The 26,497-nt window shown below is 30.8% G+C and overlaps 1 protein-coding gene across 1 annotated transcript in view; it reads left to right on the top strand.

Annotated features, from left to right (window-relative positions):
- Positions 1-10,472: 10,472 nt before the first annotated feature.
- Positions 10,473-26,497, top strand: part of LOC106115970 (corticotropin-releasing factor-binding protein) — a 103,026-nt gene continuing 87,001 nt past the window's right edge. The window contains exon 1 of the mRNA XM_013309660.1: positions 10,473-10,558. The gene's annotated coding sequence lies outside the window, so the exon portion shown is untranslated. The remainder of the gene's footprint in view (positions 10,559-26,497) is intronic.

The following is a 26,497-nucleotide window of genomic DNA, read 5'->3' as shown; positions in this document are numbered from 1 at the left end:
TAGAAATTTGTACAGAAAGTATTATAAACATAGACTGATCTTCGTAAATAGGCTGTAAATAAGAGCATAATAGTAAAATATATAACATTGAGATGATGTAAGTCGCGGAGCATTGACGATTATTGTGAATAATATAGATATAAGCTGAGCTTAAATCGCTTTTACATGTTTTATGACGTAATTAAATACATATCTATAGTACCTACTTGTAATAGAGACAAAATTTACTGTATATTTTAAATTAAAATAGCTTAAACATGTAGAATCTACTAACTATAAATGAATAATTTGTCGTAGTAAAAATGTTTTTTTTTTTTTCGAATTGCATATCAAATTATCAATTTCAATCCTATTTTATGATAATGTTCAATTATTTGGCTTGTATTAATTTTGTAAAAATTATGTATTTATATTTTAAATGAACCTCACTAAAAGCCCTTTGATAAAACTGTTATAAAAATGTTATTTAAAATAAAATACACAGGACTTGAGTACTTGTAGTTTCAAGTTAGATTCCAGTTATTTTTTAGCAACAAAAGAGTATTTTAATCAAAGGACTAACATAAACATTTTCTTCTATAATTATTAATTGGACATATAATTATTTTATACTTGTGCAATATAATTTACAGAAAATATTAAGGTTAAGTTTTTCCTATTAATTCTAATTTATTATGTATGCGGACCACTAAACGCTATGAAAAATAAAGCTGAATTTTGTTGTAATTTTCTTTATACTTTTCCTAATATTATTTAAAAGTATACGCAAGTGAAACAAGCGTTTACTATCCATAAAGTGTGCGATATACTGAGGGTTTCTTGTTGAGATCAAGAAAGAGTAGACATAAAGTTTTTTTTTCTATTACGTATCGGCCGACAAACCAAACAACATTTTAAGTCATGCATTTTACGCTATCCGATACAGATTAAAATAATATACCTGAACTCACCCTTTAAAGGTAAATAAAACCTATGTAATAGGTATATCAATCATCTCTATTTCATCGACAAAAGATTGTCTGATAATATGCAAAAGAACGTGAAGAAATTCTCGAAAGCAGCAGACTATTCAAGCTCGGTCTTCGAATATAAAGAGTTTAAAAAGTTTAAGAAGAGTCAAGAATAAACCTAAATAACACAAGATAAAAATCAAATTACAAGAGTAGCTTATTCCCCAGGTCTAATGTAACAATATTTTAAATCAATATTAAAATAATATGACACAATGTTAGGAGCGTATTCTGTAAGGCATGTATTATGCAACAACGTTCAATTCAGTATTACACACGCTGCTTTGCAACCTGAGCATTCTACAGAGTCACATAAATGAGTTTTGAGCATTGTCTGCTCCTGCCCTACTCGTATTACCCTCCCAACACTAAACAAAACAACCAATTATAACGTAGCAGCTGTCGCCCGTGACTCCGTCCACGCGGAATTAAAAAATAACTTACTATATGTTCTTCCCGAGTATGTGTCAAATTTCATCTAAATCCGTTGAGCCAATCTATCCATACAAATAGTCCCATTTATAATACTCATATTAGCACGATATTATTACATTTACACAAAAAGCAAATAACACTGAAACAATTTAAAATATATGTTTAATAATATTTTAACATTTTATTTCGGTCTGTGACCTGGTTCCGAATATATGTCGTATCCTTCTGTATGCTCGCTGTTTGCATACATTGAGAGCGGTGTGTTTGCTCGAATGCTATTGCACTGACAGTATTCAATGCCATCTAGTCAGGAGATGTCACAAAGTTAATAGTTTGTATATCTTGAATAAGCTTTTAACAATGAAATTCATTTCATTATCATTAAAAAAATGTACCATAGAAATGACTCTCCTCTATCTGCTACTACTTTTATTTGCAGCATGTTGTTCTATAATTGCGGCACATTGGTGTGGACTGAGTTATTATTATTCATTTATATTATTTCAGACTATTATTAGGAAATAATAGTTGTTTAAATGATCACCTTCCAGCCTTTTTCCAGAGGTTCGGCCAGACTGTATTACTAAGCTGTATCTCTAACTGAAATCAAATCAGACCTCTTTCGAAGGTCGTCGTGCATTAATGCAACTCAATTCTTACTCGTATTCTATTTTGCAATATTCTAGAATGGCAGTTATATAACAGAGGTATAGGATTAGTGTTTTCTTAAAAGAAACAAAACAATGTAAATACCGTACTCTCGAGTAGAGCATTACGTAAATTTGTTGGTGCGTGTTCCATGCGTTATTCGTGCTGACCTTAGGCGATTCGGTTATTGATCGTGCCACATCGAAAGGTTAAATCTTAGTTTTCCTCTACAAACATTACTTTCATACATGTAATTTACTAATTAGCTGTCGCCATATATTTAATTACTTTCTTCATTAAAACTTTAATTTTGTGCGGCGTTACAGCTCCTTTAAGTTTACCCAAGAATAGATGTACTCGTAGGCTACAGAAATTGTTTTTATAGTAGTGATGTTACATTTAAGAAATACAGCGTGTGCCAAAATTCAACGATAAAACGGTAATGGTGTATAGCCAGTTTGATAACTACTAGTTATCGACCTAGTATCCCCATGTAGTTATAGTTCTGGCTATACACCAGTACCGCTTTATCTTTGAATTTTGGGACACGCTGTACAGATAACATGTTATGACATGACGAAAAGTGGACTTCAGATTCCAGTTACAATAATTCGTTCATTTCGACTTAATTAATGATATTTTTGACAATTGACATTTTGAAAATGTTTCTAGTACTCTGAAATGTTGAAGGAGGTTATTAACATTCCGTTCCGGAAAGTATTATGCCGTGTTTATTCTTCATCCATCCATCAAGTTCTTCGTCACTTGATAAGCGACTGGTTTATCGCGAAAAATTATGAAAGTAAGCGACTTCCGTTTTTGCACTATAAATTGTTGTCCGGTGTAAAAAGTCAAGCTAATTAGGCTTTAAAAGTAAATTATGTCTTAATTTTTTTTTAATCCTAACAAGTTATTATTAATAAACTAAACCACATCCAAAATATGTTATGAAACATCGTTGTATTAAATTGTTGTTAATTTGTACAACGTTGGGAATTTCTCTATCGTCTATTTCATCCTCGGGTCACTATTTTACTTAGAATTAAATTACCTTGGTTAAGCGCATTTGCAACTCAAGAGTCAATTACACCGACCAAGAGTAATGAAGTGACCAAATTCCTGACGTGACGTCCCGGCGACTCCTTAAGAACGTAAGTGTTTACAAGACTCGGCATGTATAAACTACGTGATGAAATATATTTTTTTCGAGCATATGTACGTTTGTTTTTATGTATATATGTTTGTATATGTATTATTTTCTTTTAACGACCGATTAATCGATTGATTAGATTTTGACGAGTGATGTTTCATTAGATCCCATTTCTCCGGATTGTAGAAAGTTGTTTTAAGTAACAAATCATGTTATTAGAACTAAATAAATACTTTTAAACATTACAAGTATGAAACCTTTGGCGCCAATGGCGCGCTTTCGTTACCATGTCAAGTGTCAGATTGATTAGTGAGGTGACATAAATGTTGACATTTTAATAGGGCTATTGCGCCGATACACCGGCACAGTGTCGGATTGTCTTCCTAAACAATACCAAATTGATGTAATAATTATTGATGATTTTATTTATTTATCTAGTAAATAATGTGATCGTTATATGGCTGTAGTGGTATGGATTTGTGACGATCATTTAATATTAAAAAAGCTTATGAAAAAAGCATGTAAAAATATTATGGCAATGAAATTTGGTTGGTTTTGTACCACACATCCTTTAATAATGTTTGTTTTGTCATTGTTACAACATAACATACATATATCTTTAATGTATGTAAAAAAGTAAACGATAATAAGCAAGAGCATTAAAAATAAGGACCAGATTTTTTTCAAACACGATAATACATTAACACTTTAGGGATGTAATATAAAAGCGATAAAAGCCGCTGTAAGCTGTCTTTTTCTCTTCAAATAAAAGCTTTGTTTTCTGTACAATGTTTTTAAAAAGTCAAAATGCTCCATTATTTAAGGTAAATCGTTTCATCTCTTAATGTTCGTGTTCATAATATTTGAACATTATTTTAGAATTTTTATAACGATAGAGGACGGTCGATGGGGCCGCAAAGTCCTAGAGTGGCGGCCACGGACAGGTCGGCGCAGCGTGGGCAGGCCTCCCGCAAGATATGATCTGGTCAAGGTTGCGGGAGCGTCCTGGATGCGGGTGGCACAAGATCGGTCATCGTGGCGATCTTTGGGGGAGGCCTATGCCCAGCAGTGGGCGTCTCATGGCTGAGTAGATAGATAGATAGATAGAGATACAATGGAATCGTATAAAGTTATATGAATGTTTAGTTTACAGTTTCTGTTATCAATACTAATATTATAAAGCGGAAGAGTTTATTTGTTTGTTTAAACGCGCTAATCTCAGGAACTACTGGTCCGATTTGAAAAATTATTTTTTGTTGGATAGTCCATTTATAGAGGAAGGCTTTAGGATATATGACATAACGCTGCGACCAATAAGAACGAAGAAAAATGTAATCAAAAGATAATCGCAATTGTGTTTCCGACAACCACGCGAACGAAGTAGCGGGCACAGCTAATACTAGATAAATAGCTAAAATATCTAGACCTAAGAAACTCAATGAAAAGTTCCTTCAACTAATTGATATAAAGTAATTGTTTGTGTTCATGAGAAACTATTTTTCTTTGCTTTTTATTTTTTATTCTTTATATTTTTAGAATTATAAGTATTAGTATTAACGATGTTAGCCTTATCGTTTCCAATACTAGCATCTTAGCACAATTCATAAAGTATAAACTTTTCAAGATAAAGCTTAAAGAAGGCTGGTGCTAAGACGATTAAGTATATTAAACTTCGCAGAAACATTCTCAATACGTAGAGGAAATAATCGATGTTCGTAATTTAGCTCTACGTTATTGCACTTTACAAAAGAAAATATGACAAAAAACATATACGTAAATATAAATAATTTAATAGCTTTAATATCAAAGATCTATTTTATATTTTATTTATCATACGATGGGAATGGATGGCTGTTTGTTAGAAGGTTTCTTTAAAACGGTTGCATGGATCTTAATGAAATTTGGCATATGTATAAAACATAGTTTGGTAGAACAAGTTTTTTAATCCCGCGCGGACGGACTCGCGAGCGACAGCTTGTATTAGGCAAGTCTAATTCACATTTAATAAAACTAACAATATTACTGACAATATTTACACGTATTACCACATTCAAAATAAACATGTTAATTGCTTAGCCACTGAGCATTTTTATTTTTATACAGATAAAACATTCGACATTGTTAAACTGGATGCATGACACTTGTGTCCAATTCCGTATAAAATGGATATTGGATTGACTATTTTGTCGTTTCGAAAGTACCGTGCCCAATTTTGAACAGATTGATTTAAACATCAGGCTTATAAAATATTCTATCCAATGTTAAAAAAGTTATGTAAAATATAGTGGAAAATTAATATTTAAGCGGAGAGTTGTTCTAAATTTATAAACGACAGTGAGCTCTAGTAAGATACTTTGATTAACAAATACCTATTTAGTTTGAGTCGGGGACAAACTGTATGCCTCCGTAATTAATTACAAAGTTAGGACGTTGACAGGAGATTGATTTCCGGCGGCTGCTTAGGTGTGCTATTTACGTTAGAATTAAAACTATTTTATGACAAAATTCTTGTAATAACAATCGAATTAAAAAAAATGTATAACAAAAAATTGAACGGAAAGACTTAATTTCAGATTTTACTCATATTTCGTAGTTTAGTGCTTGACGAAGGAAACCGGAGACCCAATTACTGCCAACTGCATCTCAGTCGTTGGAAGAAAAAACAATTTTTATTTAATAATGGCAGTTGTAGCATGGATCAACTAATATATTTCTTGCTTAGTTTATCTCAAAACATGGTTTGAAAGACATTGACAACTACATAAATCTAGTTTCAATTGATAGCCTAAGTTATATAAACCGAAAAACGTCAAATTACATACATGGCGGCCATTTTCAGTTTTTAATACTTTTGTTTTTTGTTTAATAAAAAGAAGTGATATTGTAATAAATGAATGATGATATAATCAAAATATCGGAGGAAACCAGTTTTGCCGAAAATATTTTGGGATTTTACGAGTTCGCGTAAAAATGTTCAGTTTTTCTTTGTTAAAAATATTTAGGGTTTTTAATTTATACAGAGCTACTCCATCATTGGTTATTGTAAGTTCGCTTTTATGTTTTTGTACATATGTAGATTTTTTTTAATGTTTATGTATTTATTAGTATTTTAATTATTTCCGAACTTTCTTTGATGCGAGATAATTTTAATGAAATCTTCAGTACAATATAAAAGCTATCTTAATATTTATTAAATTCTTAGCTTGTTAATGACATGTTATGAAAATTATGATTGCTTATTTAACGTTTGACATATCACTTAAGTAGGATCTTCTGGTTAACGTAAGGAGATTTTCAATTAATTTTTAACAAAATATTAATTTACAATAATAATATCACTTTGATAAAAAATATAATTACTATGGAATCATTATAAACGATAGTCTTACAAATAGGCCATGAAATCTTTATCAAAAACGTTGAAACAATCATTATGAAATTAACGTCCGGAAAAGCCTATATAAATATGCACCAACGCACCATTAGCATGGTATTTTTTCTGTAAATACTACGTCATCTTTTGCATATTTTTAAAAAGTTTTCATGTAAAAATTGAGAAAGATTACATAAAACATTTATCCATCCTTAGCACCTAATTACGTAGGTCATTCCGAGAAGCCGCAATCACATACGGCTAAATGCACCAATTAGAGCGTATAATTAGTCGACCTCATTTAGTTAGAATAAATGTTGACGTAATTTAGAAATGGAGAAAGAAAATTCTAACTAAATAAAAAAATACGCAATAAAACAGACGCAATGATTTAATCACTAGTCTCATACTTGACGTTGTACAATAGAAGGAATATACAATATATCTTTTATTTCTACATATGAATGCTCTCTTGAATGCTGAGTTTCTTTCCGTTTTATTGCTAATTAATTTTCTTACATTATATTCACTATGGTTGCCACTTTATAATTTTTTTGTGATACAACGACAGTCCTAAATAAAGCGAAAGGAATTAAAATAAAAAATAAAAAGTAACAAGGAGATATTATTTTTAACACAACACTAATGTTACGATCTTTTATCATAGTCAAAATAGAAGTTTATTTAAAAATACTATTATATTAAAATTTTTATAACATTAATCGGGAAATATTAAAACGAAGCGTTAATTTGTTATAAAAGTTATTAAATACTCGGAAACGTCGGTTATTTTGTCGGTAATATTAAGCGAATGCGTTTGAATTTATTACGGTCGGAAATAACCAATGGTTCTGGTGAAAAACTTTTGCACGCGATTCTTTTACATTTTATCTATCAAAGGTATAAAAGCACTTATTCATTTTAAACGTCTATTATTATCTTTGTGATTTATTTAGTTGAAAGTGTTATTTTTAACATAATTATGAATAAAGAAATCCTAATACAATAACTACAGTAACTTAGGGTCCTTCAAGAAGCGAGCTTATCACCACCTCAAAGGCCGGCAACGCATCTGCGGTTCCTCTGGTATTGCTGATGTCCATGGGCGTCGTTGAACACCTCGGTGTTCCCGTTGCTCGTTTGCCCCCTTCTGTTATAAAAAAAAACAAACTATAATACTTTCTGTCATAATTCTATGAACTATCCCAATATTTTCATTTTTATTTGTATATCATATCTTTAAGATGAAAATTATTTTATAAGAACCTTGAAAAGTCCTAATACCTCAGAAATAGTGTGCCTTAAAAAACTAGGCAGAGGTTTTTATTAAAGTGATTTTATGATCTTCAACTTGCTCTCATTTGAAATCCATTTTTGGTATCTTTGACCTTGAATATATTTTTTAAATGATGGATCGATATGGACTTTTTCAGGTTCATATAAAAAAGGTATTTATAACATTCCTATCAATTTGTAGCTGTATGCAAATTATTGTTGCTTCAATATCTTAATTTGACCGCAGCAATTCTCCCGTGAGATATTTGAAAAGTTCATTTTGACTGGCGAAAGCGTTCGCACCGCCGCGCCGTTCTCATTTACTCTGTTAATTTGTTGTGAATTGTTTGATAATGGCTTTCTTTATTATCAACTACATTTGTTTAAGATTTTACCACTGGATAGAGAATTTATATTCAAATTTACGAATGTAATTAATAACATAATCTTTGTTGTAAAATATAATGGTTGTTCTACTTTATTTAAGAAGTATATGTTTTGTCTGTGGTTATAATTACGGCATCTAATGTTTTTAAATACTTTTGTTTTTTTTTCATTCGAATTTTAAAGTCCGTCATCCACATTCTTAGCAAACCTATTCTAGTTAGTAACCGGCTTAAGTATTTATTTATTATATCTAGCATAATTTTTCACTATACGATTACCGTATTTGCTCTTTCATGTTTTGTTATTTGTAAAACCAGTATAATGTTATACTTCGCACCGCATTATCTGTATTTACTCAGCGAGAAGTCTCACTGTAAAATAAAATATGAACAAACTCGTTTATATGTCACGTTCCATTTGTCAAGAGTTTGATAAAGCAAGTTTAGTGAACAAAGCCTGTTATGATTTTCAACTATTCGAAATAATATTCTTAAAAGAATGAAATTTCATATTTTCTACATTAATTATATAATTATAAAAGGGAAACAAATAACACAAGAGTTGAATTTATAACGATTGGATTAATCTTACTTCTTACTAATATTATAAATGCGAATGTTTAAATAGATGGATGGATGGATGTATGTTTGTTTAAACGTGTCTCCAGAACGACTGTAAGGATCCTTATGAAATATGGCATAAATGTAGAACATAGTCTGGAAGAACACATAATCGTCTCATTAAGTTTTTTTTAATTCTGCGCAGACGATGTTGCGGGCGACAGCTAGTGATAAATAAAAACGTGGTCTATTATCGAGACAAATATTTGCCTACATTTCTGTGTAATGGGCATGAGTGTTGACCAACATATTGATACTCTATCTTCCATGGGTTTACTATAAAGAAATTTCTTATTGTAAGAATATCTTAAAAATTACTCAAACATTAATAAAATGAATAGATTTATTCTTAAGATTTTTTATAAAATTACGAATACAATCAGGAATATCAATTTAAAATTATGGTTAGGACCTTCACAAAAAATAATTTATTCGCGGTGACCGAGAAAAAATTCTGCACAATTTAGAAAGCGAATCAAATCTGATAATTTTACGCTGAGTTGAGATTTCTGATCTCTTGTTAAATAATTGTGGAAAATACCAAAAGTATTTTACTAATTAACTGCTACAATAAATTTTAATATTATAGGAGTTGCTGCAGTTATTTTTTTTTTTGAAAGAAACTTGACATGTTTTAGTATGTGAAAAATATGTTTCTATATTTGCATGAGAAGAAATATAGACACGCGTCGAGTAGCAGTGTAGCAGTAAAATTTAATTGGCTACAAAAATACGAAAAGAATTAGCAAATAAAACGAACATGGACTTTTATGTTTTTTTATACCAGTTGTGAAAGATAATTCTAATAGTGGACTTTAGATAAATGCCACACTGGCGTGTGATATTTTCGAGTTTCGATAGTTATCGAAATTATCACGCAATCATTATAACCATACTGTGTCTATTTAAGGATGATTAATTTGACAATTGACACCTATGAAGTATCGAGTTAATGACGATTAATGTTGTACCCAATGGGCGTAGTGACGGAAGGTACGTGCATGACAAACAACTATGAACTAACGAGCATCGGTCTTAAAATAAAATTAATATACCAAAAAAGTTCTATAATTTTGGTATTTTTCACTTTTCCAATTTATCGCAGTTATTTGACTATTAACTAAAAATATTTTTTTTGTTTGTCTACACCTGAATATTTGGTTTAATGTTTTATTTCATTAAGCTTAGAATAAAAAATTAGGAATAGAAAAAAACGATTTTATTTATATTGTAATTCAAAAACAATAATCACGAAATTTTCGATTGCAAGCTCTATGAGAATTACTATCGAAAATCTTAAATTCTTAACCGATTTTACTCAACACATCTCTAGTGAATTATAAATCTAATCATCCTTAGACATACAATAGTGGAGTTATGCTGTATTGCATTAAGAATTACTTTTCTTTGCTACTATTTTTAACAAATTTTATTACCGCTAATGTGGGTATTTAAAAAACTGTTCGATCACAGGGGCGTGCGAGCCAGTCGGCGGTGACGGCAGTCTAATGTTTTGCTGCAGAACTCTGTTTGTTAATTGATTTAAAATAATTATATTAATTTCGGGATGTGCTAGTGTGATAATCTTATTCTGGTTTTAACTCAAGCAAAGACATTGAATCCCTTGGATGAACTTTTTAACTGGACAGAATGAGAACTGGTGCGTCTTTGTTATTATTCTAACATTTCTATGACGAGTGTATACGACATGTGAACACAAGCTTTCATTACTCATAAATATCACGCTTTCGTAGATGCAAATGTCATATTCACATTAACTTCGCTCCACATCCCAAGCGTTTTCTCGTCCGTAACGTCGGCGTCGGCAGGTAAGTAAAGCTCAAATTAACTTGTTCACGAGTTCGCATATGTAAGTGAAATAAGATATTAATTGTTCCACATTTTCTTTACCAGTCTTTATTATTTGTAGCAAATATTAATTTAATAAGGTTTGAAAGAGAAGAATATTTTAGTAATAAACCAGTCAATGTAAGTAACGCTAAAATAATCTGTTCCTGTAATATTCCAAACAACATTATATTTGAAACCTGACAAATCCCCATTGATATATATTTTTTAATAAGATGGCCTTGTTAAAATATAAATCTGTAAAGCTTTAATAGCAAAGTAGCACTTAGTTCTTGTACGAAACAAGACCCAACTAATTTGGAGGATTGTCGACGCGCTGTGAAATGGTGTTTAATAAAAGTTAATGAAGCATTCTATTGATGGTTCCTGGCATCTGTGTCGGGCACTGTCTTCCCTGCCTGCTCATATTATTACGTACTACTTATTAGCATTTTTATACTGCAGACAAGTCATTTGTATAAGTTGAGATTATGATGTGCAAATTACAAGTTTATATAAAATTAAAACAATTCTTTCTTTTTTCAGTTTATTTTTAAATTATTGTCATTGTAAATTATAGGATAAGGATGGAAATATGACGGAGGATATTTTGTAGTGGCAGCCATCTGATATTTATTTATACTTTCCTAGTAAAGTCCTTTAATTTGATACTCAAGTTAGCTGTGCAAAAACATGTCTTCCACCTTTTCGTTTCGGCAGTTACATTAGTTTTATTCATAGCGTATTGTACTCTACTAGCCCAGCGTCATTTGCCACCCATGTGGGGGTGGTTCAAAAATATGTAATGGCGGCCATTTTGCAATATTTCATAGCACTAGGTAAAGTAGAAGTTTGTAGTTTAGTTAGTCAAGTAGTAATTAGTAACTTGATTGATATTTGTGACTAGTTTAAAATCTCACAATGTGAGTTTTAAGGTTTTAAAAATATTAAAATCTTGAGAATAATGATAAAATAAACAGAATATTCACGTCACGTCTAAGCGCTGTACTCCTTCGTTACGTCATCTGACGAAGCGTAACGTTCAAATTAATACAGACGGAGATTTGCATCTAGCGATGGAAATACAACTTTATAATATACTTTACTTTACTTTATATTTTATTTTTCTTATGCTATTTCAATATATTACTTCAATCATATTATCAAGATTACAAAGGTGAACGATTCAAGTCTTGACCAGAATTCCTATCGTACGCCATGTGAGATGTCGTAATTTGATAAAAAAATTGTGGGTTTAAATATTTTTTATCGTTATTTGTTCTCTACCGAACTGATGAATTCTTTAAATGTCAAACATTTCGAAGTAAATGAAAATTGAGTTTAGAAATTCGGATACAATATAAAATATAAGTGTCATAATTAAAAAAATATCAGAAGTTTTCTTATCAAAAACTCTCGGACAAAAACAACATCTTGGTTTCTGAAATGTGGAGTAAAAATAACTCAGTAAACTTAATTATTTGATATATTTATGCCGGATTTCTATTTATAAGATTTTGCTTAAGTATAGGCAGCTGTAAAGCTGTGAGTGTACGATCCGGCTATATCTAGAGCTTTCTCATTAATTGAATATAAAGCAGAGCGATCCGACGCGGCGGCCTGCTGCCGGCGGAATATTTTCAAAGTACATTTTCTGAGAGACTAAGCAGTCCATGTCAGCATTTTCCTTTCTTAATTATCCTTTAAATACTCGACGATTGCTTTGTTTATTTTGATGCGAGAAAATAAAATACGTAAACAGAGAAACTCTTGCGCTCTTGCTTGATTTAAATCTGGTGTCAGATGAAATTTAAATATTATACCAAAATTCGGATTTCTATCTGTTTCTACAGTCAGTTAAACTAATAGATTCGTTCTTGCTTTATGCGATTTTATAATATCAATTATTCGACTATAAATATTAGAATTACCAACACTATTTAATTCACAAAACTCGTGTCTTCATTGTTAATAAAAAAACTAACCATGTCCTGCAAAAAATTATAGCCCTTTAAGCCTTCTGATTCCATAAAGATGATGATCGCAATACAATAAAAGTGTTCGACATCGCCCAAAGCGATGACCATACACCGAGTAAATGCACTAAGCATACTTACTATGTGTAAAAGAAACAGATATGCACGCATACAATTGTCTTAGATTATTCTTTCTATTCGTGGTTATGAGTTGTTAAAAAAGAGTTTATGTAAAATCGTATACGATTTTGTAACAGTTCCAAAAATAAAATTGATCCAAATTAATGTTGTAATATGCAAAAAATCCACAATACAGAATCAAGATGTAAATGCGCCGTTATCCCTGAGGGCTAGGATGAAATGCCTCGTTAACAACACCGACTTTATATTTTTAAGAGGTAGACTCCTTTGTTATGATTTTGCTACTGTTACTGTATTATTTATGAAAACCTTAACACGTTACATGTTTAACATAATGCATTTTACAACATAACCTTTAATAAAACTTTTATAATGATATCTGGACACATCACCCGCAGTTGTGATGGCCTCAAGAGGTGGTCTCAGTATGGTTAGGCTTCTCGTAAGGTGTACCGATGATCTGGTAAGGTTACAGGAGTATCCTAGATACGGGTGATACAGGACTGATCATCATGGTGATCTTTGGGGGAGGATTATGCCCAGCTATGGGCGTCATGTGGTGTACCTTAAATGGAAAATAAAGCGTCTAAAATAAACATTTTCAGTATTGCTAGGATAATACATACTATTACATAATTTGAAGTCAAGTTTCGCGATCTAATTTTAAGTTAATATTATGACCAATAACGCTAAATATAGAACAACGTATAATGGTTCCATAAATAAATAAAGAATACACAATAAAAATAAAAGTCCTTTGTAAGTTTCATTTCATCTAAAATCTTTTCTTTATTTACATTTATAGTGCTGGAGGTTCAATTTTCGATATTGTGCGTGATTAGAATGAAATAAAAACGATTCTAAATAAGTTTTCATATCATATTGGACTTTGAACCTCTGAAATGATGTACGTATTGTAAAATTAAAAGTAGAGTTATTGTTGATAAATCTTTTTAAAGGATATTATGGAGTTGTTCAAAATTAGTGAAACATTATTTATTAAAACTAATTAGGTGCGACTACACTAGCTGTGGAGATTTTCCCAAAAGAAATATTAGCTCGTGGCTAAAATGCGCTGGAGGGAAGTTATTTTATAGTAAAACGCAAAGGTCGTAGCTTTTTCATTCTAAAATTAAAAACGAGTATGGTCATTAAGAGTGCGAAATAGTTTAGAACATTTTTATTTTATGGACCTGAATAATAGGTTTAATATATTGTAAATATAAGCAGATAATAATGTTATTCATGACATACATAGTATAAATATGGTACATTTCGTTTAATAAATAGTACATGGTTTTTACCGTAGTTTTCTGAGAAAAAAATCTCGATGTATGTTTTATACACAGATTTTAGTCTAAGAAACTCACGGTTAGTATTTTAACTGTTTTTTTTCTTTTTCTTGACAAACAATAGCCTATATATGCTTTGCCATATGTGTGTTATTGAACTATGATTATCAACTATCTGTGCTACAATTTTCTTCCAAACGGTTGTATCGATACCATTTTTTGGAAATGTAACAATGAATTATTTACGTTATTTTTACCATACAAATGGAATGATTTTCCGCTCTTGTTTAAGATCTATTCCATAACACATTAGAAAATATGAGGTCTGAGGCACGCAATGCATGCATTATGTGGTTGACCGAATGATATTTTCTTTCAACTAAATATTGTATAGTTTTTGTAGATTACAATTTTGCAACACAATTTTATTTTGAATAACTTTTTGTACATGTTAATAACCTTTGTAAATTTAAATACCTCTGAAATATTAATACCTTAAAGTAAAAAAGAGTTTAAAAGATACGCTTTCAGTACAAAACGTCTTCAAAAAAATCGTTATGTTACAAATCTCTTATTTACTAATTATTAACTTAATTACACTTAACATATTAATCGATCTCATAATGTCTATGAGAACGATTTAAGTATTAATCATACTTGAGCCTATGAACCATTAAAGTTTTTGGAAGTAAGCTTATAACTTACGACTAAGTCGAAATTCTACGAACTATTGAGCTAAGTAATCCCTTGCATAAATCCAGATTTTGATAAGAAATATATATCGTAGTTAATAAAACTTTACGGCTTAATAATATTAAGAAATATAAAGGTAATGTAGATTAATAGAATCTTTAAGTAAGTAAACTCTAATAATTACTCTAACTAAAGTCAATGTGGTTGACATTCCCATTCGCAAGTATCATTATATTTTTTTGATCCTACATATAAAATATGTGTCGGTTTTGTTCTTTTCTTTAAAAATACAAGCAGACAGCAAAATTCTTACTTAATTCTTTTTTTAACTATAATAAGAAGTAGAAGCTAGCTAGCTAGAAAGTAAACTGACAAAAGTAAAACACGAAATTCAAGATAAGATGCACAAGGTAATTCGAACCAACTATTTTAATAAATGTTTTTGGTGCATCGATCGAATATGTAACATAAATGAATAAACAACTAAAAGCAAATCAAACATTAATGTTTTAAATTATTGTTACTTTTAAGTAAATATGCGAATATGAACCTAAAATTAACAAATGGTTATTCAATATTTAATTAGTTAAAACCTTCGTACTTCAAATAATTGAATAACGTTATTTCGTAATTTTGATATAGTGTAAATATGTATACTATATTTTCTTTCCTTGTTTTTAAATGCAAGGAAATGTAAAAAATGTTTTGGTTTCTTAGCTTAGCTTAGCTCTTTAGCTGTTGAAATTCTTAAATAACGTTCTCAAAAATAAGCACATCTGACAGTAATGAGTTTTAATAACAGTTATTCTGTATTTTTTAATAAGAACAGCAAACAAGAGGCGGGTTCCTTGTCTGAGCCTATCACCAGCGACTCCGACCCCGCGGTATTAAAAAAAAAAATGAGTAGCCTATGTGTTCTTTTAGACTATGTTCTACCTCTGTGTAAAATTTCATCAAGAGCCGTTGAGCGGTTTGGGAGATACCTTTAAATAAACATCTATCCATCCATCTCTCGTACAACTACATACATATAAATACATTCGTAGTTGTAATATTAGTAAGAAGTAAGATATAATTGATTTTTATAGGATCCTAAATCGTACTGCTTTGGAAAAGTTTAAGTGCACAAAATAATCATAGCATAAATACGTCAATAGGAGCGCTTGTCTGGCGTTCAACATGTTGAGTTCTCTCCCTCTGCTTCGAAATTGTTTTTTGTATCATCCCTTTGGGCTTGAAGTTGTACCTTGCGAACTCACCGTAATGAGCCTAACTGAACGATGTTGCCCAAGTGAATACAAAACTTCTATAATAATTCAATGGGGCTTATATGAAAAAATAATAGATTTCTTTTTACATTATATTAGCCGCTCTACCACCAATTGTACCACCCTATGTGAAGTGATGATGTGGTTGAAAGATTGTACTCGTTAGCTTAATAAATAAATTTATATCTAACTTCGCAGATAAAAATATGCCACTTTTATTATTACGTTCAAATATAAAGGTTTGTAGGTATACTATTATATGTTTGGTTAATCGTGGGTTTCTGAGACCAAAATCTTCACTTATAACATATTGTTAGCTCTTTTTCGACAAAGATAACAGGGATGACGATATGTTTTTAACATAGAATTTAGTTCCAGAAACCAACGATAAAAGACATGGTGGAGGTGTCGTTTAAATTCGCGATTTAAATTGTAAAACAGTTTGTAGCACAAGGTTGTACTAAATCGGAATATACGATACGTAGTAATTATTTAACTTTATAGTAATTGTAAAATTATTTAACAATTAAATGCGATAGTACAGAAAGAAGATGCTTATGTAACCATATGTTTTTCTCTGAATCTCCTTCTTTTAATGCCTCTCCATTACTGGAGGTTGGCCATCAGCTCAGCGACCATTCCTGTCCTGTGCGAAGCGAAAAAGTTGTTCAACGCTAGCAATAGTGGTCCATTCCAGGATGTTTATCAACCACGACTTTCTTTTCCTTCCAACTCGTCTTCTGCCTGCAATTTTACCCATAATTATGAGTTGAAGAAGTTCATATTTTCTCAGAATAAAGAGACAATAATATGTATCAATACGAGTCAATGCAGTCGAAACAAAAAGAAAGATAGTTTAGAATGTTGAATGAAAGTGATGAATTTACGTATAATATATTTATTGCTGCAATGTCATGCTTTGACTTAATTTCGAGACGGTGGAAATATTTCACACACGGCGTCCGTTTCGACGAAACGTGAAGTTCCAGAACAAGGGCATGAATATTCATTAAACGAAAGCTGACGGGGCTGTGTCAGTGTAGCGTTCAGTTGCCGAGCGTGAATAAAATAATGACAACAGGCATACTTCTTCATTTATTTTGTTTGTACTCTCACTAGGGGATTCGACATGAGTCTGTGCAACTCCTTTGAATGTTAACGTGTCTGTTTTGAATGTTTAAAGCTAATGTTAAATTGTTAAATAATATAATTAACAGACCCAAATGCTGTCCTATACAGTGTACCAACATACCAATAGATCCAACAGTGGTATAATCCCAGGGCTTTTATTTTTCTTTTTCGCTATTATTTTAGTAACGAACGATTGACACAGCAATAATTTGTTACTACCGTTTGAGATTGATGGACAGTGTTGCCCTAATCGTATTTACTCAATTTTTTAAACACATTTTGTTCATTAATATATTTATATTTTAATTTCCGATACTGTTCTATAGATACGATACGCCGTCTTTCGATATTCAATATCAAAGTTTTCAGTCTTAACTCATTTCGAAATAAAAAGTTGTCACAGTGTGAGATATAAAGACGAGACATTTTATATTTTTCTATAATTTCAATGTATTAAAGTGCTTCTTGGTTTTTTGAATAATAAGTGATGTCGTGAGAGGTATGTTGTAAAATAGAAGAAGGTAGAGGCAAATGCCTTTGTTACTTAAGTTAAGCGGATTCGGAGGCGAGTCGCGTCAAGTGGAGAATGTGCTCTGCGTAATTAATATTTTAGTGCACCTCTTTGAACACATCGGAAGGAAACTCATTAGCATATGAATCTGCACGAAAAATTAATTATCTTTATGAGGGTAAAGTCTACTACGATTAATTTTAATACGATTGTCATTGAAGAAAATTTACAAACTACCTAGACTAGACACATGTTTAGAACATTAGAAGGAATTAGGTGTAAAGTAAAAATGCCTTTATAATTGACTAGCTGTCGCCCACGACTTCGCCCGCATAAAATTAAAAAAAACTTAATTATATAGGCTACTATGTGACAAAATGACAATGTCAAAATTCTAATAAACATCCATTCATCCAAATATTCTCATTTATAATATCTATAAGATTTCACATTAAATAAACAGGCAGATAACTTGTGTAAAACTGTTTTTAAATATAACTTAAATTTATTACGGAACTAACCGACAAGGAAAAAAACGGGTTTCTTATTTCCATTTAAATGTAGAAAATAATTTTTCCGCATGTCACATGCAATACCGTCGAATCCAAATTCACTTTGCTTATATTGTAAACATAGAGAAACCTTAAAGTTTACATCAAAAGTTGCAGTTCATGTGAGGTGGCGAACTAACCGCAATGCAGCCGGCATTCCGTAGCACAGAAGTTATGTTGCTTGCTTAGTAAAGGAACGGCACATGACACCGTCATAATTTATATACTCATGACAAGAATGTTACACTAAAAATGTGTCTGGGTGTTAGAATTGCTTAGGATATTTTGTAGAACAATAAATTTTGTTTTAAATTTGTGTGTTGTTGCTTGAAATACCGTTGTTCTCATTTCTGAATCGTATAGAAGATATGTTATAATAGTATAAATATATGAACGTGGCCGGAAAAGTTTTAATGCAATGAAAGAAATTTGAAAAAAAAAGAAATGAACAGAGGAGAAAACAAACTATTACACCTGACATTAATGAATCTGAACACTAGGTGTCGCCAGCGACTCCGTTCGTCTTCTTCCAGATTATGTTCTACATCTATGCTTAATTTCATCGAGATCCATTTAACCGTTTTGGAGACATCGTCTAATAAACATCCATCCATACATACATCCTAATATTCGCATTTATAATATTAGTAAGATTCCTAAATCTTAGTAATGCAATATCTACAATTTGATCTAAGCATTTGAGAATACAATTCAATTCTTCACCAACTAAGAATATGTAATGTGAAAATATACATAAATAAATAATTTTAATCTGACCCCTCTGGACATGTATTGTAAAACTGACCTTCTAAATCTTACCAGATTAAGATTTATTGCAACGAGAATAAAGATAAATGGCAAAAGTATAACGCCCTTTTCGATTTTTTTTTATTTTTATAACTACACAAATCTTTGTCCTTGATCAACTCAAAATATACCTATAAAGTAATATGAACTTAATTTCGCAATACATAAAAAATTAAGATGCGCAAATAAAAGTTCCGGTCTTCTTGGAAAGTTTAAAAAAGTTCCTAAACTTTTTTTTATTATATTAATAAACTGTCTATCGCCCACGATCCGACATGGTTTGGTCGATATAATTCATTATTAACTTAGCAAACTATTCATTTATTGATAGTTTTGAAAACGATATTTCCGAGAAAAGGGCGTACATTAGATACGTAATAATTCGATAAGTGGAACGAAATCTCGTTGCGATGTAATGTGGGTATCGCGTGACGCCACATGGCGGCGGCGCAGCGCAAACTTCGCCGACGTACGAACTCGACCAACTAACTTGTTTGTAAGTGGGGATTTGATGCCCCAATGTAATCGCGATTTGCATTCCATAATAATATTTTATTATAGATTTACAAATCTATTAAAAATGTTTTAAATAAGGGCCAAGCTCAAAGTGCGGTGCAATACCAATGTATTATAAAGTAACGCTTTTCAAAGTATAGTATTACGGTGTTGTTTACTGTCACCTATATTGTAACTAATTTTATAAAAGTGAATCATTTGATTGTAATATTTTCAAGGTGAGACAGTGGCAAAAATAACAAAACCTATTTGGAAAACAATAATCAACTGATAATCAAAATAATTTGTTCTGTAATGCAAGCATCGCGTGACTTGGCGCGGACTGGACGTCTCCGATGCTTAATGGAACAACATCATCATATTACCAACTAAGAATCTTCTTTTCTTCTCACATAGATAATATTTTAGTAAGTTTTAGCTCTTGTAACTGGAAATCTTCTTAACATCGAAATATAAGAGGTCCCTACAGTGTTGTAAAAATTAATGTAATGCAAATAATTTCCATCCAAAAAGTATTTACTTCAAATGATGATATACAAAATAATAATTGTCCTAATTCATATCACGTGCCAGCTACTTGTGTACCGAACAAACCTAACTTGTAAGAAAATCTCACCCCCTTATTTGTCGATAAATTGTTTCGCTTGTTAATTATGTTTCAACGCTCGCTAATACGTGCCTTGATTTTGAACTGACAGGGTTTATATAAAACAGTGTTGGTTTTGAATCCGTTTACCATACCAGTCCTTGTGAAATCGAGTAACAGTATAACCCGACCACATTAACAAGAGGTGCCATCCACTCTTGTTAAATATACTGCCAATGACGAGATATAGAGGTATATAGATACAATTATGGCACATTCACGTGTATTTTTAGTATGATTACTATAGTATTTTATCCTGATTTTTAGTATTTGTTCACGCCATCCTGAAGGATTAATAAGTAAATTGAACGTTCACGTTCAATTTACTGATTATTAATGAGGCCGCCTATTGGTGGTTAATAACAGTCAAATGTTCAATTTTTTCAAGCGTTTTTGGATATCTTTCTCCATTCCCCTTGGCAACAACGGACGAAGTGTTTTTATCTTGCGGAACCCTAAAATTAATCACTCGGGCAGATTGTATTCAATTCTTTTCCCTTACCTTTTTCGTAAATTATCTACCATAATTGAAGGAATTAATTGGATCTTTGATCAGAAAAATATTTTCGTTATTAACGTGATTTTTTCGTTATAAACCTGTTGGTTAGATAATAGAGTTAAAGATTGATAATATATTGTTTTTAATTCAATCCTTACATATGTGACAATAAGCATAAAAATATATTAAAAAGTATAATATTCAGAAAGAAAAATAATTGTCGCATTCTTTTATTACCTACCTTTCTACCCTTCCCTACCTATTTAAGAACTTAAGACCTTTACTTTGAGATTTTAGCAATAGTTTACTTTTCTTTTTATTTCAACTAAAAAGTACCTACGTACTATTTTACCGCTTAATTTTCAGAAAATAAAGCTTTTTGACCCAACACGAAAATTAATCAGCAGAACTTGAGAAAGCTTTGATGTTTAGGAAAGAAGCTTGGTCGCCTTTTACTCCCAGACACCGGAGAGATTATCCACTTTGTTTTCTGCCTTTTAAATAATTAATGAGACGTTTTCGTTGAAATTTTTAAAGCTACACGCGAAACGACAGTTTACAGGTTAAACTTTGATGGAAATGTTTTATTTGAGAGCGTTTACAAAAGGTATTATTCATATACTTTACATATTTACCACGTATAGGTTAGTGATTTTAAAATGTTGTAACATTTTTTTTTCATACCATAAGGTGGCAAAAGAGCGAGCGGCCACCTGAAATAGCTGAAATAGCGAAGTAACCGTTGCCCATAGACACATGCAATTGCATATGCGTTACCTTTAATCGACGGAGGAGAGGATGCACAGAAAGAAAATATCTTCCATTTCCAAGCATATTCTTATCCGGAAAGTCCACTTCCACTTTCCATCCTTTCCTTATGAGAAAAAGGGTAGGAAGGGAAAGAGGACTAAATTAGGCTTTCGGGACGCAATACAAACATTAATTACATCTCATATTCAAATAAATAAATCATGTTTTTTGTTTCTTTATTATTAATATTATGTAATGAAGAATTAAAATAAAATAACATAATGAAAAATAATTATATAATAATACAGTTTTTTCTACCAAAAATATTGTTTCCGCGTAAAATATTTTCCTAGCGAAACAGAACTGTTGGTGCTATTTACCATAAATATGTGGTTTTTGCAGTGGTTCTCTTACTGTAATAAATCATTCGATATGTTTGTTCATAGCAGTTAATAAAATGTAAATCAAAATGAACTGGCAAATATTTAAACCAATAAAGCGGCAAATGGTACAAATAAAATAATCCCAAATGTATGTCTAACATGTTGATTTATTACGAGATATACCAAATGTAATTTGTTAGTTAAGCAAATGCATTTGAAATTAAAGTTTCATAAATGGTTATAAAATTATAATTTCTTATTAATAATAAGCGCCCTTCCTTATGGTAAATCTACTCCGAACTCTACCTTATTAGTATCGGTTTTGAAAAGAATTGTGTTAAGACAATGTACGCTAAATGAAATAAACCTATTTATAGGCCTCGAAACTTGATTTCATAGAAAGTTTTACGCACGTTAACTCGAGTGAAAGATTTTAATAATGTTTAAAAAAAATAAAAAGCAAAAAGGTTGTAAAATGTTAAAATTGGCATGTTTTGGATTTTAAATTTAACTTTAATATAGGATTATTTAAGAAAAGGCTCCTTCATTTTAGTTATTACGTCTTACTTACAAACATCAAATAGTATACTAAAAATTTTAAGTGTTTGATAGCTTTGATCTAAAGTATACCTAAGTAAGAGAGGCTTTGCGTCTTAATACAGTACTATAAGTATGTTTTTATAAGTCACCTTTTGAATATTTAATTAGACATCTTTGTATATTTATATAATATGTATATTAAGTTTGGATGATAAAACTACTACATTAAAAATATCTATTTGATGCCGTATACGCAGTAGGATAATATTTAATTCAGTTAAAGAATAAAGTTGATTGTTCCATTGTCACTTCTTGTACGTTTGGAACTATCCAAATATACATATCCACACCCAACATAATCAGATCACCAGATCTGATTAGGTTCTTCCTTAGAACATAAAAAAAACAATCGACTAGCGTTCGCTGGCGACATCGTTAATGCAGAATTTTGAAAGTAGCTTATAATATGCCCGAGCGCTTCAGCTGCCTTCCTGTCCTAGTGCCACCAAAATCGGTCCAACCATTCTGGGGGATAGCCGGAACAAACGTGTACATAGGCAAAAAAATGTTTTCTTATCATCATACGACACGACATATATTTTTTTTGTATACATACACTCCAATTTTGTTGATATGTGTAGATGTACAGATTTCCATCTAGATTAATTTTGTTGGAATACTAAGAACTTGGATGTTATAGAATAGAGCATTGAAGGCGAACGTATTTCTGCAAGTAAATATAAATTTAATGTATAAATTTAGAGTACGGAAACCACTAACTAATAAGTAAAGTAGATATTATGATGTTTTATCTTCTACTTCAACTTAGGCAAAACTTATTATGGATGTTAAGGTAGTTTTGAAATCTGCAACACCCGTGTGTATTATAATTAACCGAGTTAACTCTGATTTACAAAGACGAAGAACTTGCATTTTCCCTGATGGCTTACTTCTTCTAAAACTGTTTTAATAAAGCATCAGCGTTGAAAATCTTTCAATGCAAATATATTACTTATTTCTACTGTAATATGAATGAATATTATTGAAAGCATTTTTATATGATCTTATTTTATTAAATTATTCAGTTATTAATTATAAGTGAGCTGAGGGCCGCGTCCGCGAAATAATACCAGTCCCACTCACCCTTATGAAGGGCCCCCGATGGGCTCGAAACTAGTCGTTGCCGCCACCGGACGAATATACGTGTTTAGCTGTTTTTATATCAGTTTATCTTATTTTATGTGCATGCATAAATTTTTCTACAGTACAATAAAAAAAAATTAGAGCAAATTGCTGAAAGATCTTGGTTCTTTTCGATTAATCAAAAATCATAATAATAATGCATCCCTTTTAGATATTTCTTTTATTTACAAGGATTAAATACAATAAAAATATATTTTAGTATTTTTTGGAGAAGAATTAAAAGAAAATAAATATGTATATTTACAACAAATGGCAAGCAGCGGTGAATTTATTAACATAATTCATTAAGCAAAATCCTTTGTGGCTGAATGTTGTAATAATAAATGTTGCTAAATATTCTTAAAATATTTATTTAGGTGAGAAACTCGTTTTACAATTCTTAAGCCAGCATTAAGGGTATTTTACTGTGTAATTTATTTTCCAAATTTAAATATTGCTAATAAATGTTTATTACAAATAGTTTTAATTACATTTCTAAAAGAGTTACTATAGTTATAAAATAAAATTATGTAAATCATTTAAAAATAAGTGTAAAAGAAAATCAAACTAATATTTAACATATTTATATCAGTTATTTGCATAGAACCTAGTATAAGAAATTACAATATCTGTCACGTCTCGCCTTCTTGTGTCCTACAAGTGTAACTCGTAAGAAAATCTCACATCTATATGACCATAAATTATTTGGCCTGTTACCTAATTATATTCCCGCGGTCTATAAACGTCCCGAGATTTTAAGTCCGCAGTATGCATTTATAGTAGGAACTTACAAGTCAATTAACGTTGTTAAACTTTTATTAAATACTAACTTTTCCTGCGACTTTGTCCGCGAGAGAAGCATATAATCTGGTTATAAAAATAGCCTATGTATATTTTTTTAAGTCAGTCCACTTGTTTTTGAGTTTATTAGTAACATACGAATCTTAATTTGAACCTGTCCTCTTTATAACATAAGTATAGATAAAAACTACGTACATTTTAAAGGTTTAAACCAATTAATGTTGATAATAAGGAAAAATATATAGGCATACATAATTTAATAACATGTTTTTTTAATATTTTATATTCCTCTCATCACAGTGCGCTTTAAATCTCCGAAAATTATTAACCCGAATTTCGGAATACTATTTCAAGATTAAAACAGGACTGTGAAAATATTTTGGATCTGCAAAGTTTAATTGAATTTCTTGTCCAAGCTATACTAAGATAGATATATTTTTCAATTAGTTAATTTTACAAAGCGAGTTAAATAGCGTTTAATGTGAAAGAAAAGATTTATTCTATTTTATTTTTATTACGTCACTATTGTTATCTCGTTTATTTTCTATCTTAAATTAAGCATATTGTTAACATACTTAGTGCTTATTTTGTCTCAGTCAGCCTTTTGACTCAAAATAGAAATCGTAGGAAGGCTTTGATCTTTCCACAAAAGTTTAAAGCATGCTCGTTACATTTTGGCCTTATGATTTTTAATAAGAAGCTACACTTCCATTGAGTTTTAGTTTTCTGAAGGAATATTTATTGTTACGGCAGTGTTAGCGGCAAGCAAAAAAAGGCAAACAGTAAAATCCTTACCTTAGATCCATTATTGAAGCACTCATATTATATACTCGTTCATTTGCATTGCAAAACTGAGATACCTTTATGTTTTTATACTAGTGTTTCGGCAGTGGAAACTCAAAGTTACCTTACTAATTTTTTTTGCAGAAATAATTCATCGAAGTATTTTCTTCATTTAAGTCCTAAACTAGTTTCCATTTACGTGTTTGCTTTCTCAATATTTGTGTATACGATATTCATGTAGGAGTACATGTCAAACGCAATCGCGTATTAAGTTTTAAAAGTAATTAATGTTTTAAATACTTCTCAAGTCGAAGTTTAATTATATTTACAGGAAATTAAAAGAAAATTTGTAGAAGATCACACCTAAAGAATAGAGTATGTTAATAACAATTAATGTTACAAAAGTCGAGTAAAAATATTTAACGGGTCACTAAAAGAGTATAAGTATTACTAAATATAAATGTCTATATTCTTATCCTAAATGTAATTTAGCGTAATGGGTTTTCCTTCTTTATATGTCATTCCCTTTTTTATCATGTTACCTTTCATACAATCCATCCTCCTCTCTCTAATTATACTAACTATTGAACGATTTTGCGTTTAAATTTAAGATCTGTATTTTAAAAGCACCTGCGAACCCATTCGCGTGGAATTAATTAGTAGCCTATTTGTTCTTCCATATTTCGACGAGATCCATGTAGCCGTTCTGGCGATACCTTCTAACAAACATCCATCCAACTATCAATAATTTTGAAAGCGTTAATAGCCTCATGGTTAGTACGGATTTCCGATCACAAAGTTAGGGGTTCGAATCTCGCCAATCGATTATTGTCGTAAACCATATCCTAGCACAAGTCTAGAGCTTAGTTGGAATGGGAAAAGAAATATCAGTAAATTTACAAAAAAATCTGCTTATATTAAAAAAAAAATCCATTCGTATTTTTGATATTAGGAAGATTATAAAGGATTCGAATATAACACTTGCAGCTATACAAAGATATACAAACCATGTAGGTACAGTCAGCATCAATGTAACAAACAATGCAATTAATCTTAACACAGCTATAATTTATCTCCGTCTCGTAGTAAATAGCTAATTACTGACACAATGCCGATCAGCGGTTCATATTGATTGTCCTCTATTGTGCTCTTATAAAAAATGTCCGGAAAATGTTCATGGAATTTGCTGATCGTTTGGAACAAAAATAAGTTCATTAAATATTTTTTGCGGTTAACTTCCAAATGTTGCCAGTTAAAATAATAAATTTATTGTATGAAAGA

The sequence above is a fragment of the Papilio xuthus genome, unplaced genomic scaffold (assembly GCF_000836235.2).
Source record: "Papilio xuthus unplaced genomic scaffold, Pxut_1.1 DF827777.1, whole genome shotgun sequence".
NCBI lineage: Eukaryota > Metazoa > Arthropoda > Insecta > Lepidoptera > Papilionidae > Papilio > Papilio xuthus.
The sequence above is the reverse complement of the archived record's forward strand: the minus strand, read 5'-3'. Positions and strand labels throughout refer to the sequence as shown.